Below are 19,301 nucleotides of genomic sequence, written 5' to 3'. Positions count from 1 at the left end.
ATACATGGCAAAATTAAAGAGTTATTTAATCCTCACAACGACTCTGTAAGGTACTTCTTTATATCCATATGAGAGCTGAGGAAATGAAAGTGCAGAAAGGTTCAGTAAGTTTCCCAAAGACAAACAGTAATTGGTAGAAGCCAGGTTCAAACCCAGGCAGTCTGGCTCCAGCGGCCGTTTTCTTTAACACTCTTGCTACTTTCTAATAGACATCTGAAACGAAGCTGTGCATCCCGATGTCACAGCCGAGGGTCCACAGATCTTACACAGTTCAGAGGTCATCTGGTTCAGTGGCTTCCAAACCTTTGCATTCTCTCCTGGCCCCTGTTTTTTTATCACTTGCATTGCCATGTGTCCTTTATAAGATGCTGGTACGTTGTACAATTGCTGGGAGCTTCTCTGAGAAAAGAACAGGCTATCTGCCGTGGTTACGAGTGTACATGTGAGTGTGAGTTTGTGTGAGACGTAGGGGTAAGTGTGAGGGATGGGTGCCATCTAAACCTTACAGCTTCAGGGAACACAATGTGGAAGTCACTCAGACCTCCCTGCCCTCTGCTTTATGGGGGTAAACTGAGGCCCAGAGAGCAGGTGGCAGGCAGGGGTCCCCGGATCCTGATCCCAGTGCACTTCTCTCTTTCTGCCTCATCTTTTTGCTGTAACCATGGCCTTGCTGCCAATGGCCTTGGGGCTGTGACCAAAGACAAACACACGACATGCATATCTTTTATGCCTCTTCCTGGGCTGCCTGGATCTAACTTTCTAGCTGGCTGGGGACAGTCACTAGACGGCTTTCTAGGGCAGGACAAATAGAAGAAAGCTTTGGGGTGGTTTGGTGATATTAGGAATGTCAATGACAGGAGAATGTCCAGTTAGAAGTGATATAATAGGGGTAGGGGGTCACCTAGAAGAGCCTCATAGTCCACAAGTCAAAACACACCATTTGTCTGCTTTGAGTGGGGAATGTTGGGAGGGAATAAGATAGCAGCCCCTCCCCTGCTAGTCCCTGGAATCAGGTGAGGCTCATTCTTCTGGACAGAGTACGTCTGCGATGTCAGACCTACTTAACAAATACAACTTCGCCATCTGCCTTCCCTTCTGGGTTTGCTATCATGTTCCTTGGCTGCCTCAGCAGTTGGCAGCTGGATCTGGCTGAGTGTTCCAAGGAACAAGGGCTCAGCAGAGCTGTGGCCTGATTTAAGAAGGGAGGTGAGCACCGTGGGGCAGGGTGTGGTAGGGTGTGGTCTGGCAGCCACACAGCTTCCTGGCACGTCCCCTGGGTGCTGAAAGGACTGGGTTTCTACACCAGCAATTGAGGAACACACTCCCGGGACCACACTGAGGAGGGAAGTTGGGCGTTTGCACCTGCCTCCTGTTTCTTCATGCTCCAGGTTCTCACGAAGGCTGCGGAGAACCCAGTGTTCGTGCAGGGAGCCCCTGCAGGGTGCTAGGTTTCCATGAGGCTGCCAGGATAGAGGAGGTGGCAAGCTTATGTCAAATAAAAACACCAGTTTATAATTAGAATTGGTAATAAGCTTCACAAAGAAAACGTAAGGATTTGAAACATAGAGCTGGGAGTTTGAGTGGGTTGGGGGGTTTGGGGAAGGAGAACTTATGTGTGGCAGTGACAAAACTGAACTGAGGCCTGAGGAGGTGGGAACAGTGTCCAGACAGAAGAACAGCAAGGGAAAAGCGCTCAGTCTCCAAGGTACATGTCTTTATCTGAGTTCAACATCGATGGCACATTTGCACACGTGTTCGCACCTGCGCACACAGGCACAAATTCCATCTGCCCATCACTTCCCACACCACACACAGTGCCTGTGTTCTCGCTTCTCTTTCTCACGGTGTTGGAGAAGAGCACACAGAGATGGAACAGAGCGAAGTGAGAAGAGAAGGTATGTATGGAGCACAAGAGGGACACGTCTGGAAGAACCTGCAATGTTGGTGAGTCAGGGATGTTTATTGGAGATCACCCTTGTCTAGGAGTAAGATTTCCTAGACAAAGAAAGTGAGGGATAAGATGATTAAGCAGAGGAAATAGCTTAAGCAAGAGCTGAAATGTGGAAAGTAGCCTAGTTACCTACATGGTGTCTACCAGCTTTTTGGTGACACTGGAAGACATGCTGTAGAGTGGGGGTGGCATATTAGGCTGGAACTCTGTGTGTGACATCCTTGCATGCATTCATTTTTTTCCATGAACATTTACTGCGCATCAGCTACAAAGCAGACCTTGGGGCTACAATAGTGCAGAAAATCAAACCTGGTCTGTGCCTAGGAATTAGAATTCACACAAAGCAAAGACTTCCTGTTGAGGGAGACACCCAATAATCAGACAAAAGCACATTGGGAAGATGCCTGGAAGGAGTAGCTGGAAGGTGAACTTCGTAGGCCCTATCAGGAATGTTGGTCTTCATTCCCAAATTAACAAGAAGCACTCAAGGGTTATAAGGAGGGGTTCAACATGTTCGGATTTGCATTTTGAAGAGATGATTCTGGTGCTGTGAGGGGGACGTCTGTTCTGACTTGGACACCCTATGCCTCTGCAACCGGTACCTGTTGCAGCAATGGGAGGGAACCATGGAGTCCGCTCTATAGCATCCTCTGTGCACGTAGAAACCCTGGCAGCCTGCACTCGCTCTCTCTGCACTTGGAACACCCCGGGTGGCGAGCCACGACTCGTTCTGACTGCATCTGAGGCCAACTGCAATGTCCCGGCAACAATTATATTAACATCAGAGCTAGAAACGATCTGATGGAAAGCTGTTCATCCATGTAATGAGGTCTCCGTTGTACTTTAGAAATGTGTCAGATAATCTGGTAAGAGACAGGGTTTTTTTTCCCCTTTCTGTTTGTCAAGAGATGGGGGAGGTGGAACTCAAGTTCCATGGCTTCAACTGCAGTGTGACAAATGTCATCTGTGCATGACATGCTCAGGGTGGAATGAGCAAATGTGAAAGGAGTGGTGAGAGAGTCTAGGACAAGATGTGGTGGGGAGGGGTGGACATAAACATCATAATTATTGTCTAATAACTGTCTAATAGTGATGAAGCACTCAGTGGATCCAGCGCTGTCTACACCATCTCATTCAGTACAATAGTTCTATGGGGTAGGTATTTACCTCATTTGACACTGGGATCAGAGAGGTGAACTCAAATATGTATCTTTCTAACTCTCAAGCCTGGTTTTTATGATGCCCTGACATTTTCCTCCATCCCTGGGTAAGAGAAGCCCCAAATCGGTATGTGTTTCATTGTAGAGTTGTGATGTTTATTTATACAATGGGAAAATATGCTCAAAGCTAGTGGGGAAGAACATCTTTCCTCCCAAACTCAGGTGAATCTCGTGATTGCACAGTTCTGTGTGTTGTTCACAAGACCTGACACAGTCATCCTGGCCAGTGCTCCCAAGTGAGGGACAGCAAAGATTTTTAAAAGGTACATGGAGCCCACATTCAATAAAACAGAGTCACATGGGAAGAGACTGGTCCTATTCCAACTTCTTTAACTTTCCCCATTCCATTGTCAGTGGTTCTCAGAATCAACTGTCCTATGGGATCCTCTGGGGTCTTTAAGAAACTCCCAGAATCAAGCCCTGCCTCAGTGACTCCAATTTAACCAGCCCTATGTGGTTGCTTCCTGCAAAGGACTTGGTGACTTTGGTCAAGTGCAGATTCCAGTTTCATGGATCTGGGTGGGGCTTGGGACCCTGAGGTTTTAATGCTGTGTTGCCACCTAGGGGGCCTCACTTGGAGCACCTACAGTTGAGGGTGCTGTCAAGGTTGGGAATCACTGCTTTAGGGAGACAGTTTCAGTTTGGTGAAAAAATGATCAGTTGAGTCATACATGCACATGGAACACAAACCAAACAGCAAACCATGGCCCTCCATCCTTCTCTATTCCTAAATGCCAGAAGCTCTTTTCCTCAACAGAATCAAACACTGCCTGCTGCCCTCTCGGCATGGGCCGTCCACATTCAGGCTTAGATGCACGTATGTGTGTATCCTTTAAAAACCCACAAAGGAGAGGCATTCTAAGCACACCACCCGGCACTTTGCTTTTTCTATTTAATGTATCTTGGGGGTTGTTTCATAACTGTTCATAGAGTTGCCCAATTTTTAAATCGTGGTGGGGTATATATAAAACTTACTACGTTTACCATTGTTAAGTGTAGAGTTCAGTGGCACTGTTAGGCACAGTCACACTGCACAACCGTCACTGCCATCCAGCTCCAGGACTTCCCAGCTGAGATGGCATAGCCTGGAAATGGAGCAGCAAGGACCGAAGCCTCCTTTTGAACAAAGCAAGAATGCCAGTCTCAGGGCCACCGCTTCCAGCGGACAGCAGCGTGTCTGGCTGGAGTTTACTCCTCGTGCTCTGTGATCATTGTATTTCATTTCAGTTACTCTCTGTGATAAGAAATACTCATTCCCTACTTAAAGTCATCTCCTTTTTACACAAATCTAATTTTCATTGGAATAATGATGCCTGGTAGGTATTAGTGAGGGGCTGCCTCTGGTTCTGCTGCAAGATATGAACATTGAAGGCCACGAAGGACTAAAGCACAGGACATGCTGCCCATCCCCTTTTTGAGCCCAGATGACCTGCATTGCCACACCCTGGGCGGTGAAAAAGGCCTTTTCCTGGGACCTCGTGACTTGTAACCAAAGGCAGCCTTTTCTCAAATCAGGCCACACAGCGGGCCCACCTCTGTCATCAGCACAGTGGAAACCAAGAAGGAAGGCCTAAGTCCCTCATGGGATTTTGTGTCCCCTGAGAGAGGCAGGGACCCCACCCCAGACACTTTCTAGGTGACATTAGAGATCATCCTTCAAGAAAACGACACCTTTCATGTGGTGGGCATGTAGCTTGAGTAGCTTGAGAAGCCAGAGAAGGGCCAGCATTCCTTCCACACGAGAGGCTGCAGAACAGGCCTTGGTTGAAGGCAAGGGGTGAGTGTGCTGTGTAGCCCCCGATGGAGAGAGCTTGGGGTTGGGTGCCCAGAGCCTGGACTCACCACTGACCCGCTCTGTGACTTGTAGCACATCATTCGCCTTTCCAAGGATCAGGGTTTTTGTCATCTGCAAAAATGCTGAGGTCACAATCTGGTGAGAACTGAATGGAATAGTATGTGGAGGTACTTGGCACTGTGCCTGGCACATGGTTAGTGCTCGATAAATGGAACTCTTGAAGTCCTTGACTCTTCACTGACTGAGCATTAAAGAGAGGAGGACATGAGCAAAGAGTAGAGTCCAGGGATACTCAGATAGTCACTGCCAAGCCAAGCTTCTGCCTGTGACTTAAACAGTATGTAACAGGCCTTCTACCATGAGCCATGGCAGGAGTAATGGCCTCATTAGATGGGAGGGAAATGATATGCTCCACCCTAAAACAGAGTCCAAACTCAAATTGTACCTGGGCTGAGAAATGCTCTACTGAGAATCCGATAGAAGAAAATATGTCCCCAAATGTAAGAATTCCAATGACCCAATACTTACCCTCTGTCTTTGTGTTTGCAAGAAAAAAAAAAGCAAACAAAAAAATCTGGGAAATGAATCTGCCATAGACACATACTTTTGTCAGATGCTAACACACCGACCCAGTGAATAGAATTTGAGGCTCTCCTACATACTGGGGGACAGTGACAACGAGATGGAGCAGGCCCTGACACTCACGAGTGCATGTCTTCATGGGTCCCCTCCAAGCCCCCAACTCCATGGCCCATATGACTTGCCCATATACAACCCCTGGTTTTCTCTGAGTGTCCCAGAAAGGCAGCAGTATCTGGTGATTCTTCTACCATGCAGAGGAAGAGGAAGAAGATGGTTTTATCCTCACAGGGCAGTCATATGGGACCTGGAGAAATACTCTCTGCACGAGCTGCAAAAGCAGACTGCACACAAGAGACAGAATGTGTGATCTTGTGGTAAAAAGGGAAGAATTTAATATCAAACCATCAGCCAGTTCCCTATGCTGGTACAGGGCAGGGACTTTTGACGTGGAAAGAACTGGATTCAAAGCCCAATTCCATGAGTTACTCAATGGGTGCTTGACCTTACCAGTCTTAGTCTCTAATCTGTGAGTGGTGATCACTGTCCTCATGTCATTAGGCTGGTGGGAGAGTTAAGTGAAATGCTATAGAAACAGGGGTCAGTGCAGGAGCATTATCGATAAGGGTAAGCAGATCCGAACAAAACAAAAGCCATGCTATACTACTATGGAAAATAAGTAATTTGCAAGATCACGTAGGCACTTAAGGGCATGGTATTTGAAATTGAATTCAATTTACCTGACTCCTTTCTACATTCCTTGCTGGGGACAGCCTGGCTACATAAGTGCCTCCCTGGGAGGGACGGCACTTTCTTGATACACACCCATGATGCAGACCGAGATTTTGTCTGCTTTTGTAAGTGACAGAATTCATAGGCCAGTCCTCAGGCGAAGATGGCAATTACTGAGTTATGTCATAGCACTGAAAATGTGCTTTATGATCTGTGATCAAACCGGCTTGCTCTTAAACCAGGCTGAGAAGAGAACAAGGAAGGAGAGAATAACTGGAGAAACAAGGAAGGGTTGCTACTGACAAGGGTGAAGACTGGACTGAGGACACTTTGGAGAGACACAAATGCCACTCTTGAGCTCACCTGTTGTGATGTTCCTCAACTAAAGGGCTGCGGGGTCGGGAAGCCAAGCTGAGTAGTTAAGGAACTACTGTGTCTGGATAAGATGCCGTGAAAGAAAAACAGACAGGCTCGCCGCCCACGATGGGAAGGGAAACTGGGTGAGGCAGGTTTGCCTACATCCCCCGTGGGCTGGCCCAGCTGGACTGGTTTTTCCAAGGCTAATCAGCAATGTGTTATCAAACCATCTCAAACAGTGTGATTCAGGCTGGAGGAGTGTGGGGCCACAGAGGTGAAGACCACATGATGGACCACTTTCAGCCGAGTACCCCAGCCAAGTGTACAGCCTCCCAAATGTCACCCTTCTCTTCCCTAAAACAGGAAGAGGAACCTGCTTGAGAGTGTTGTTATGTGAGGATTACGTGAACTTGTTAAATAAATGCACGCGTAGCCAGTACTCAATAAGAGGAAGTTGTTAATTATTAATTACTGTCATTATCTGAGAGGCATATCAGAGTCGTGCAGACTCGGAGCAGGCAGTAGCGGGATGACTGCTTTTCAGGGGTCGTGGTGGTCTTCCATCACGGGCTGGAGTCCTGGCAGAAGCAAGTGCCCACCCAGGGGTGGAATGAGCCCAGAAAAATAACCCCAGTACCCAACTGGGCACCACAGTCAAAAGATCGAAAGTGTTGGCCTCTGACTTTGAGCAGCCCAGGACAGACCCCTAGACACTTTCTTCTGGTCCTTTATCCTGACACTGATGCTCACTCCTGAGACTTTCTATAAGCAGAGTGAAGCCAGCACAGGACAATGTCATCACAGAGCTGGAAGAGGCCCCTGGACAGTGAGGTCAGGGCTCTGGGGGAACAGTAGTGCCACTGATTGCTTTTAATTGGCAAACTTCACACCTGCAGGGCAGAGTGGTTGCCAGTCCACAGAGAGAATCCTGCATGGAGGAGAAAGTTCTGGCTGGCTTGCTGATTTCCTAGAGATGTAAGTTGTTGTCAGTAAGAGATTTTACTCAGTAGCCAAAAGATGTCAGGAGGCGAGTACATTTGGGAACGTGCATGGAGAGAAAGTAGCTTGGGTCCTGGAATATCAGCTTCCACCAGTTTGTTTACTAGAGAATTTATTGAGAAGACATGACATAGAAGAAAGAAGGCTCTGGGTAAACTCAGCTAGAAGTTCAAATCCCAAGTCTAGCTGTGTGATGTGACTTTTCATCAGTTTCTACAATGGTAGGAGGGCAGGGAGGGACCCTCCCTTGTTGAGGGGCCGAGGAAAATGGAGCAGGGCCAGCAAACATTTGAGAGAACGTGACATACCAAGCACTGTTTTGGCATTTTATAGATTCATTTAAACAATGCTCACAGTAGCATCAAAAGAAAAGTTCAAGAATAGTCAGACTTATAGATGGGGAATATCATACAGAGTGGTTGAGAAACTTGTCCAAGGTCACACAGGTAGCCACTGACAGAGCCAGGTCCTCTGAACTATGAGCCCATGCCTTTCACCATTGCGATGAATTGTGGTCTCTTGCATGTGAGCTAATACGAGGAAATGCTTCTACCAGTGCTGAGTATGAAAAAGTAGTTAATAGTGACTATCATTGTTATTTCATTAGTCCCTAGTAGAGCACAAAGTACCTGCCAATTCTACAGATTTTAAGCTTTTAAAACACTTTGGGTTCAGGCAAGTATCCAATATATGCTCTGGGCTATTCATATTCCTTTTTGGCAAGATGCACAGTTTTGTTCTCTTTATGGAGATATTTGTCATTTTTTTTCGAAGGGCACTTGGAAGAAAGAAGTCTGCCTGCACGTGTTAAAACTGGGTTTCATCCCTCACTGACGGAATGCCTCATACCTTCTGGGTCTCACATTCCTTATTTCCAAAAACACAGAGTCAGCATGAACATTAAATGACATTATCCAAGGAATCCTAAGAACACTTAGCAAGTTCACAATAAAAGTCCATTGTCAATATTGTTATTATCTCCAGCATGGCCCAAGGAGTTTACAAGAGGGTTGCTGAGAAGCATGGCCAGAATGCAAGCCCACATCTCCAGAATTACTTAATGTAATTCTATTTCCATAATACAACTTTGATTATGAGCCCCTTCCTCCCCAGAAGACTATCAGGGCTCTGTGGCTTGGCTCCTGATTCAAAATATATTTCTTTCAGAACAGGAATTTTAAAAAAATCTAGAATAGCACAAGGGAATAGAACAGATAAGGAATGTCTTAAAATTGTTTTTTTTTAAAGATCATAGAACAACTGAGGATAAGATATAAAAATCAGATGTCTCTTAAATCAAATAGGGCCGGGCTGATGCCAGAAGGGCTCCACACACATTACAGTGAAGAATATATAAGTGCAAGAAGGGACCCATAAAACCACCAGCTTGTAAAATACTGCCAAGTCTGTGCGCTCACCAAGGAAGAGGCATCGCTAGGCTGGATTTTAATGCTCCTTGCTGCCAAGTGAATTGGCTGAGTGTTAATTAAAGTGTCTAAGTCGATTTTGGAGGTAGGCAGCTGCCTGGGAAAAGGACCCCTGCAGAGAAGTCTCTTCCTCTGATAGATTTCTTTGGAAATCGTGGATTTTCTGCAAGTGAAATTCTCCAAAACAAACACATCTCCCTGTGTATTCTTTGCTCCTCATGACTTGCAGGGTACCCTGCTTGAAAGCCAGAGACAAATTGCTCTGGTTTCCACATCACTGTCACACGAAATCTTGGAGTCTTGGAGACACTGCGTGCTCAGGTCCAGATCAACACAATAAAGTGAGTATCACAATCAGGTGAGTCACGATCTTTTTGCTGGTGGAGGGTCTTGCATTCAATTTGTAAAAAACGCAGTATCTGTGAAGTGCCTGTACTTTGCAAAGGGCTGGTTATCACACGTGTACCTCCCAATCTCACAGGCTTTAGAGGGCAGCTGTTACCAATCCCTCTGACTAAGAATAAACACAATCAAGACCAGGTTCAGTGTCCAGAAGAACATGCTGGGGCGAATACCAGGCAGAGACAGCCTTATCTTACACACCCTGCTGTCTCTTAGGAAACTAAGCCCATTTGATGTCATTCAGCCCTTTTCCCAACATTAGGCCAAGAATGAAATCGTTTGCCCCCTGAGCACCTGAAACTCAGGTGCTCTTTAATTCAGATTCCAAAACAAGATGTTTGCCTTCCCAAGGGAGACTGAGTGGAGGTGTTGCATGAGAGGAGGCGAACTGGTGGTCATGACCTCTTCTGATGCCTTTTATCATTCATTCATGCACCAAGTATTAACTGAGCCCCTGCCATTATTGGGAAATCTGCTAAAACCTGGGGACCCCAGGGTGTCCTGCAGGCAAAAGACATGGAAGGCCCCCACCCATGGGGGAAGGCCCCCATGGAACTTATAAAGGAGACAGAAATTCAGGTTGTCATGAGCACTATGAAAATTATCAACACTGTGTGGGAATACAATGGGGGTGGTGGTAGTGGTGCTGGAGGGGGTCCGTATTAGATTCTGTGGTCTAGGAAGCCCTCCTGAACAGGCAACATTTGTGCTGCAACCTGACTGAAGACAGGTTAGCCAAATACAAGAAAAGCCCGGGGAAGGTGTTCCCAGCAGAGGGAAGACCAGGTACACAGACCACAAGGAGGGAAAGAACAAAGGCAGCCCGTGTTGGTGGTGCAGCCCGAACGGAGGCGAGGTTGGGGAGTAAGCGAGGGTTGGAGACATGAGAGGCCTGATAAGATATTTAGGGTTCGGTTTACTTCTACGTGCCCACAGTGCACTGGCCCAGTGTCCACCTCTCAAACACATTTCCTTTCCCCTCCCATTGACAGCTTTCGTGTTTTGCAAACCAGCTCTTTGCTCCGATGACTGCCTCTGAATTCTCACAGCTCAGGCCACGTGGATAACATACTGCTCTCAACAGTCTCCAAATCCACAAGAAGGGGCCACTGAGGCCTGAGAAGTGGACACCAGGATCTAAATCAGTGCCCGACCACGGCAGCAGGAGTATCGGCTCCGCTCACCTCCCTGAACCTCAGCATCCTCACCTGTAATCACACACATTGCCAACACCTGCCCCATGGGCTCAGAGCAAGACGTGGTGTTTCACCCTCGTGCTTTGCAAATCATAAGTTTTTCATGACTTCTCACCAATGCTATTTTCATGAGTCAACATCGTCAAAAACCCAACTCTGCATTCACTTTCTCTCTTCCTCACACACACACACCTACTTCTTCCAAAATCCTGTGCAATAGTTTTGTAAGCTTTCAGAAACAGACCCTGAAGTAGTACAGGTGGTGCCCAGTCTTGGATATTATGGGTTCTCCATACAGGTCATTCATTCCACACCATAGGCAGGAAAGGCTGGTGCTACCTGCTCAACACTGACTGGAAGAAGCTAAGACCACATAGAGCGATCGCCATTACCACACACAGCTGCTCTTGTAACACAGTCAGCTGCGCACACAGGACCTGCCGTGTGAGCAGGGCGCTCCCCAAATAAACAGAAGAATGGGGTTCCCCAGATGCCTGTTGCTCCTTGTGGCTGTAGCCAGCCACAGCCCCCAGGACCCAGGATACTGAGGATGAGACCAGGGGCAACCTCAGAGGACCCCTTTGAAGCAGCACCCCTGATCCAGGCCAACAAACAATGAGAGCTGAGGATAACCCACCATCTAGTCTTAGCATCAAGCAGGGCACTTACCTCCTCCTGGGTGCAGACTCTGAAGCTCTGTTGGAGGAGTCGACACTCCTTGGGTGTTTTCATTTTGGTGGGGCCACTAGAGAGGGAGGCTGGGTCACCACCGCCTCCAGTTATCCCATGAGAAGGGAGGAACGGCCAGTGCGAGCTTCCCTCTCATCCCTGGCCTGAGCAGGCGTTCCCCAGCCCCTTTCAGAGCCCAGCCTTCAATATCACACACCTGCTCCACAGGCCTCCGCCCCATTTCCTCCTCCCCGGGCCTGCTGAGCCCCGCCCTGCCCAGGGTTTCTGGACTCCTCCTCCTCTTCCTACTGAGGCTCTGTGGCAGGGCTGGCCTAACTGGCTCTGGAGCCGACCTAACCCCAGAGAGGCTGCTGGGTTGTTTGCTGGTAGGTGGTTGGCTTGCCCTCCCCACCCCAATTTATTTTGAGAGAGAGCCCCTGGGTTAATTAGAGCCACGACTTTGGCCCAAGCTGAGGAGAAATGGAGAACACTCATTTTCTGGTGATTAACTTGAAGACTGTAGGATTTTGAAGGCCAAGTGTCAGGACATGGGGGTTCCGCCGAGCTCCTTCACAGGGTGACCTCAGTCCAGGCCAAGGAGCTACATCTCTGCCCAAGACTTGGCTATACTGCACGCTTCCTTCAGGGGTCCCAGCTTTTCTTACAACGGATGGAGCAGCTACTTTCATTCTCAGTGGGAAGACGAGGGAGAAAACTGGAGACAGGTTGCAATCTGCCCACCAGGCTGAAAGGAGATTCCATTTCTTCCTCGGGGAGATCAGCAGGGGAAGTGTAGCCATGGCCCCCATGTCTGTTATTAAAAGGCACTCCATCATCCCAGCTAATGGCGACACCCCTGAACCCACAGGTGGTCTGAAAGAGTTAAATCATCCTTGAAAAAGGACAACGGCTTAGGTCCCAAATCAAAGCATTGGGATTTTCTTTCCCCATCCTAGCAAGTTAGCATTACCTTTCTCCAGCTCAGAGATTTCCAGATTTCAGGATTCAGAGGAATTATGTGGGGTATTAAAAATGCAGGTTTCTGCATAAAAAAATCTCAGATTCCAGAAGGGCTCAGGAATCCGTATTTTAAGATGTCCCAGGTGGTTCTGATGTGGGTGGTCTGGCACCTGTGCTTTAAGGCCGTGGTCCCCAACCTTTTTGGCACTGGGACCAGTTTCATGGAAGACAATTTTTCCACAGGAGGCAGGGTTGGGGAGGATGGTTTGGGGATGATTCAAGCATTACATTTGAGATCACCTTCTGCTGTGCAGCCCATGCCTAACAGGCCCCAACCAGTACCGGGCTACGACCCAGAGGTTGGGGACCCTTTCCTTAAAGGAATATGACCCTGGAAGAGGTCCGTAGTCTCTATTCTCAGCTGCCATTTCTTGGTGCCTTTAAAACTCAGCTGAAGACCAGCTCCCATTTCCATTGTTCTCAGCTGACTCTTCCAACCTGCCTTCAGGAATTTTCCAGCTGACTCCAGTACCTTCCTCTTCCATTTAACTCCCAAATGACCTTTGTAAGTGTTAGCCTCACAGATAGTCTAGCTCTAAGGGGCTTTGAAATGATGTCACTGAGCCCTTTCTTATCACATCAGCAGAGGCAGTGAGGCCTAGAGTCCCACCTTTCTCCCACCCGAGGCCCAGACCTCCCACCCCTACACTCTGTTCCAAAGTGCATCCTCCCCACGCCAGCCCCTCCCCAGGCTCCCTCTCTCCCTTCGTCCACTGCAGCCAGAGAGGAAGCTGGGAGCATGGGTCCCACCATCAGTCCCTCTCCTTGCCCCATGGCAGAGGCAACCTGTGTTCAGGATCCTCATTTCTTGAAACAGGTTTAATTTAGAATGAGATTCTCATGTCCCACCTGCTCCCCCAAAGGGCCTTATTAGAAAGTCAACTAGATTTCATGACTGTCCATGTCAATGACCTAATCATAATGCAAGAACTACAGGGCCCATTCAATTCAAAACACATTTACTAAGCACTGAATATATGCGGGGTCTTGTGACAGGCACAGCAAGGGTGTGAAGAGGACCAAAAGGTGATTGATATTGGCATTGTTCTACCAGTGAATTAGACAGAGGGCACTGAACAGGAGTCAAATGACAAGAGTGATGTGGGAGGACTATGTGTGCCTGGTTTGACCCAGGGGAAATGCTCTCTTGGAGCTGCCCACCTGCACCTTACCAGTAACTCAGGTGGCCCCACGTGATCTGGAAGGGAAACTAAACAAAAATGTTTTCTCGCCTTGCCAGTGCGGCTCCACAGCTTTCCCAGCTCTCAGAACTTTCAGATCAAATGAATGGCAGCACAGTCCAGTGGTTACAACACGGACTTTGGCACCTACTCTTTGGATTCAAGCCCTGTCCCCACCAGCTCACGGCCATGTGGTTTGAGGCAAAGGGCTGACCGCCCCTCCCGGATAACAGTAGTATTGGGTTGGCCAAAAAGTTTGTTTAGTTTTTTTTTTTTTTTTCTGTACAATGGCTGTACTAGTGCTTCATTGTTTTTAAATTCATTCAAAACACTTTTGTTAGATTGTATTGTGACAGCGTTCATATCAGTGTGCACTTAAAAAAGCACATCAAAATTGGTGAATTTTTGTGTAGCCATTTTAATATTGATGATGGAAGAAGACATGTAACATTTTTGGTGTATTATGCTTTATTATTTCAAGAAAGGTAAAAACACAACTGAAATGCAAAAAAAGATTTGTGCAATGTATGGAGAAGGTGCTGTGACTGATGGAACATGTCAAAAGTGGTCTCTGAAGTTTCTTGGTACTATTGACATTTTGGCCAAATAATTCTTTGCTTATCCATTGGAAGAGTTTAGCAGCACCCCTGGCCTCTGCCCCCTAGAAGCCAATAACTGAAGATAGCCAACATACTCAAAATATCCAAACCAATAAAATTATCAGTGAAAATGAAAATGAAAATGAAAATGAAAATGTGTGTTTTATTTTACAGAAAAAAATGTAGTGAACTTTTTGGCCAACCCAATATTTCTATTACAGGGCTGTTACCAAGCTGATGTGATACCGGCGCTCATAGGTGTAAAGTGCTTTAAACAGTGATAGTGCTTAAATAGTTTTATTTAGGAGATCCTGAACATGGTTACCATGTATTTATTTGTGCTATAAAAGACTTACAATGTTTTCTCACTTGGAGACCAAATATTTGCTTCATTTGACTGATGCTTCTCAACTCTATATTCAAGGGTCCTTATTACTTTATCCATGTTTTCCTCCAAGTATTCATTTAACTACTTTTTACCAGGATTTCTTGTGTGCCAACGGCTGTGTGAGGTGCTAGGTACTGTGGGTGAATGGGCAGCAGCTATCTGTGCTCTGAAAGGAGTCCATGGCATACCAGGTACTGACTGAAAGAATCACACAAAAACTGTGAAGTTATGGTCAGTGTTAAGAAGAAGCAGTACCTGGTGCCGAGACAGTGTGTGAAGAACTGTCCTGGGATGGTCTAGAGCTAGGATGTGAATGAAGAGATGGAGTTAACTCTGCGGCTGGTCAGAATATTCCCGATAAAGAAACGCCATGTGTATTAGTTAGTTTGGTTGCAGTAACAAATGACCTCCAAATCTCAGTCGGCTTATGCACTGAAGGCTCATTAATCACTTATGTCACAGGTGGGCTGTAGACTAACCGCAGCTCTGCTTGGGCTATGACTCTGCTTGTCATTCATGGGCTGAGTCCCTGGGTGGCAGGGACATGCTATTCTGGTGGCAGAAAGAGAGGTCAAGAGGTAGGAACTTGCCATGACTCTGAAAACTTCTGCTTGGATATAGCCTTGTGTCTTCTTACATTCTTTTTTTTTTAAAGATTTTTATGTATTTATATATATTTAGAGGAGAAGTGAGGGAAAGAAACATCAATTAGTGGTTGCCTCTCATGCACCCCCAGCTGGGGTCTTGCCCTGCAACCCAGGCATGTGCTCTGACTGGGAATCAAACTCATGACCCTTTGGTTTGCAGGTTGGCACTCAGTCCACTGAGCCACACCAGCCAGAGCTGCTTATATACCTTTTGATGACAGTGAGCTCCTAACAGTCTCCAAATCCAAAATGGAGACCTGAGTAGAGACCAAGGCCAAAGCCCAAAGCTAATGGGACAGAGATGTCTGGTCCTCAACACTAGGGACATAGCAAGACACCCAGCAGTGGCAAAAATGTAATCCTCTTACAGGGAAGGGAGTAGGGCTGAATAATTGCAAAGACAATATAATCGACTATATTAAGGCTCAGTGATAAAAGGCGAATGGCAGAAGGCCTGGAGACCTGTGCGGCTATAGTTGCAGGAGCTGGTGGGAACACAGTGGTGGACCAGACTGGAGCCGTAGGAGGGCCAAGCCATGAAAGAGAGTCTGACCTTCATCCTGTGAGCAACGGGAAACCGCTGCTCTTTACCCAGCCATCCTCTTTCCTTAGTCTATAAAAGAGCACTGTTATGTTTTTCGGGTTTCTGAAACAACACATGGTCATTAAAGAAAATGTGAAAATGACAAACAAAAGTAAAAAACATAATTAAATTCACCCTTTACCCCTCGGAGAGAACCATCATTGATTTGATTTCTTTGTGAATGTATGTCTAGAATTTTAAATGCTTTTTAATGTACACAAAGTATTTTTCACACCAAAATTGGATCATATTCATGTTCAGTTCCTGAAAATTTTCTGATTTATTAAATATTCTCCCTATTATCCGGATTATATGGATGTGCCAAAATTTTACTAATTCCCAATTATTAAACATACAGGTTTTTGTAATTTTTACTTTGCCAAAATTCTGCAGTGAAGTTTCTTATATTTAGCAACGTGACATTGCTTCACTGACGTGGCATTTCTATCCTGAAGGGTATGACAAATTTAAAAGACAGTGACAGTTTTCCCTCCAGAAAAGTTGAAGAAAATAACACACAACCCCAGAGACAGATTGGCCAACTCTGCTGACAATTATTTTATCTGGCCAATTTAATCAGTGGAAAATATTGCCTTATTGTTATTTAGCAATTATCTGATAAGTATTTCTATAATTTCGGGTGCTTTCACCAGGGAAAGACTTAGCTGATTAAAAATCTGGCCTTTGTTTCCTCCTCAGCAAATGGTAATTACTTTGTCCCTTAGAATTCATTACAAGATTTTGTTCTGCTTCCTAAAAGAAGCCTTCTCTGATTGCTCCCAGTCCCGATCATCTCCTTCCTGTGGGAGCTGCCGGCGAGAATGTGGGGGGCTGATGCTACCATATGGTGGGATGATCTAGTTCGTGTGGACCTCGTCCCCCAGCAGGGAGAGGGTGCCTTCCTGTGGATGAATTCTGTGCCCTCCAATAGTGTCTCACTCTGTGCCCTGCATGCGTTGCTGCCCATAAATATTGGCGAGTGAGTGCTAAAGGAAAGGCGTAATGGTGCAGCTGGTGGGTAATTTTCGACTCGAAGAAGGTCCCAGTTGTGGAGACTTGCACACAGCTGTCTTAATAAAAGGCTCTTGGCCACAACTCATTGTGAAGGCCGCTTGGGATCTCTTTTTAGATTGTAATCTGACACCAATTTTCCAGCTTTCATAATATAGGTTAGCAACATGGGGCACTGTGATTCGACAGAAGCCCAATTACTTTATCTCTCTCTGACATAGTTTTCCTCCTGGTCAGACTCAAAGAACATCCCTCCATTTGATATGTGGTGTGGTTGCTGGATAATTTTTATTAAAAGTTTGAGGGTTTTTTTTTCCCCTCCTGTTACACACTGTGCGGATGTTCCGTCCTGCTCGTCTGACAATGTATACTGTCCCCTCACACTCCCTTCTCGTGTTCCCGGGAGGGGACAAAGCCTCACAACATGAAAAGACCATTAACAGAGTGTCCCACTGTGTCAGCGGGGAGTTTGAGGGGAAAAGACATCCCTCCTTGACATGGTCTTGCTTCCTGGGCGTGCGGAGTACGTGCTCCTGAGTCTCTCAGAGGCCTCAGGCCGATTGGGTTCATGATCATTTCTGTCTGAATTGGCTCCTTCTAAAACTGGCTCTGTTTCAGCTGCGGCCTCATGTTCACGTGCACCCTGGTCTCCAAGGCGCAGAGACGAAAGCCTGTTAGGCCTTTGTGCCACTGCACCCAGAAGTGATTTAGGATTGCTCTCCCACAAAGGTCCCCTGGCCCCACTTCAGTGACTAAAATGGTTACACGAGGTGAAACCTACATACCTCGTGCATGTTATCAGAAGGTGCTTGAACCTAGAATACGGTCTCAGCTGCATTCTCACAGTCTCACCCATTTTACAAATACTGTCTGTGCCTTCAAACAAGATAGATGCCTGTCTTGTACTAGAAACAGTGAGGTTTTGGTTTTTAAGCACTGTTTTCCAAATAAAACCAAGGCACACTGGAACAGGTGTTCTCTCCATGAATTACTTAATTAAAACAGCTCCCTGAAGGCTGTTGAAATACCAGAGAAGGAGACTGAAGCATAGAAATGTACTTTTGAGTAACTCTTTTATTAAAGTGGGAGGAAATACAATCTGGCCTACCCTAACTTAGGAGGCTGCATTAAAAACTCATCAGCAAAGAATGATGCCCTTTAATAATGCAGTTTCTGCAGTGTGGGATACAGACCACCCACAGGAGGGTGTCTTGGGGAATGTGTGAAAAATTCAGGGTCTTGGCTCCACCCCTGACCTACTGACCTCTCTGAGAGTGGAGCCTGGGGTTTGTATCTTAACACCCACCACTCCAGATAATTGCTATGTACACCAAAGTTGGAGAACCATCATAGAGTTTAATGATCTTTGGGGGTGGGGCGGGGGTGGTCTGAATGTGGTATTGTCTTCTCAAAACTCCATGTGTTAGGATATTGTTTAATGTCTGCCTTGTCCATTAAATTGTTAGGTCTGTGAAGACAGGGACCAGTGAGTTCATTCCATGTCCCCAGGGCCCAGCTCTGGTCCTGGCCACTCCATACCTACTGGATCAGAAACTTGGGGCTCAGGTCCATTCATTTTTATTTTAACAAGATTTTCAGGCAAGCCTGATGCATAAAAAAAATTGAGAGACGCTATTTGCCTCTTAAGAGTAGCAACCTACTGCCCTTACTTTTTCCCTCTCCGCTTCACATGGGGCATCCTTTGGCCTATACGCTACCATACAGCTTTTAAGATCAGGGTATATTAAGTTCTAGGTATGGTTTCAAGAGAAGTAAAAACTATCCCCATTTCACAGCAGAGGAGAGTGAGGCTCAGAGAATGTGACTTGTGTGATGACCTGTAGCTGATTGAGGACAGATCTGGGGTTTCATTTTCTTAGATCTCTCAGCTACTAGTGCCACCTTCTTCCTTGTTCTACTGATTCCCGGGCCTGCTTTTGTTTTACTGGGCTGCACCAGGAATGTCCTGAGAGTTTATCAGTGCATCACCAATGGCATCATCCTGAGTACATCCGGTCTGTGCGATCCTGAGACCCAAGTAGTTCCCTGAACACGTACGACCCAAAAGTGGTTTGGTGAGATTCACTGGGACTCACAGGCTGCAGAGACAGCCTGACTGTGGTGGGACTGTCTCCCCTTGCACCCACCAAATAGTCCTTAAATACCATGTGTTTTCTTTATTACGTTCCGGGGACCAAAATAAATCATATTTCACAAAACAGAGGAAATCAGAGGAAGCCTAATAGAAGAATATTCATTGGGAATAAATAAATATTTACTCTGGAGGCAGCTCTGTGCTTTTTAAAAAAAAACAACAGAGTCATGGGGAAGGTTATCCTTGGTTGGCCCAGAGCAAAGTAGTCAATTTCATTCATTCATTCATTCATTCATTCATTCATTCTCTCTCTATGCCCATTTGGAACTCATGTTGCACAAATCTGAACAAAAAAGAGGCCATTCAAATATAGCAAGAGAAATGCCATGGCAAGCAAAGGCGAAATGGAAACACATAAGAGGGCAAGCCAATCGGATCTGGGAGTTAAGG

General features: G+C 46.5%; 1 protein-coding gene across 2 annotated transcripts in view; it reads right to left on the bottom strand.

The window, feature by feature from the left end:
• ATP10B (ATPase phospholipid transporting 10B (putative)) overlaps positions 1–19,301 on the bottom strand; it is a 344,681-nt gene that overhangs the window by 223,304 nt on the left and 102,076 nt on the right. The window contains exon 1 of one of the 2 annotated variants that reach the window (XM_053665941.1): positions 11,328–11,502. The exons of the other annotated variant lie outside the window; for it this stretch is intronic. The gene's annotated coding sequence lies outside the window, so the exon portion shown is untranslated. Of the gene's footprint in view, positions 1–11,327; positions 11,503–19,301 lie in introns of those variants that run through there. 2 annotated transcript variants of the gene reach the window in all.

This window comes from Artibeus jamaicensis, unplaced genomic scaffold, assembly GCF_021234435.1.
Source record: "Artibeus jamaicensis isolate MK-2021 breed Jamaican fruit bat unplaced genomic scaffold, CSHL_Jam_final contig_432, whole genome shotgun sequence".
In the NCBI taxonomy this organism is placed as follows: Eukaryota; Metazoa; Chordata; class Mammalia; order Chiroptera; family Phyllostomidae; genus Artibeus; species Artibeus jamaicensis.
The sequence above is the reverse complement of the archived record's forward strand: the minus strand, read 5'-3'. Positions and strand labels throughout refer to the sequence as shown.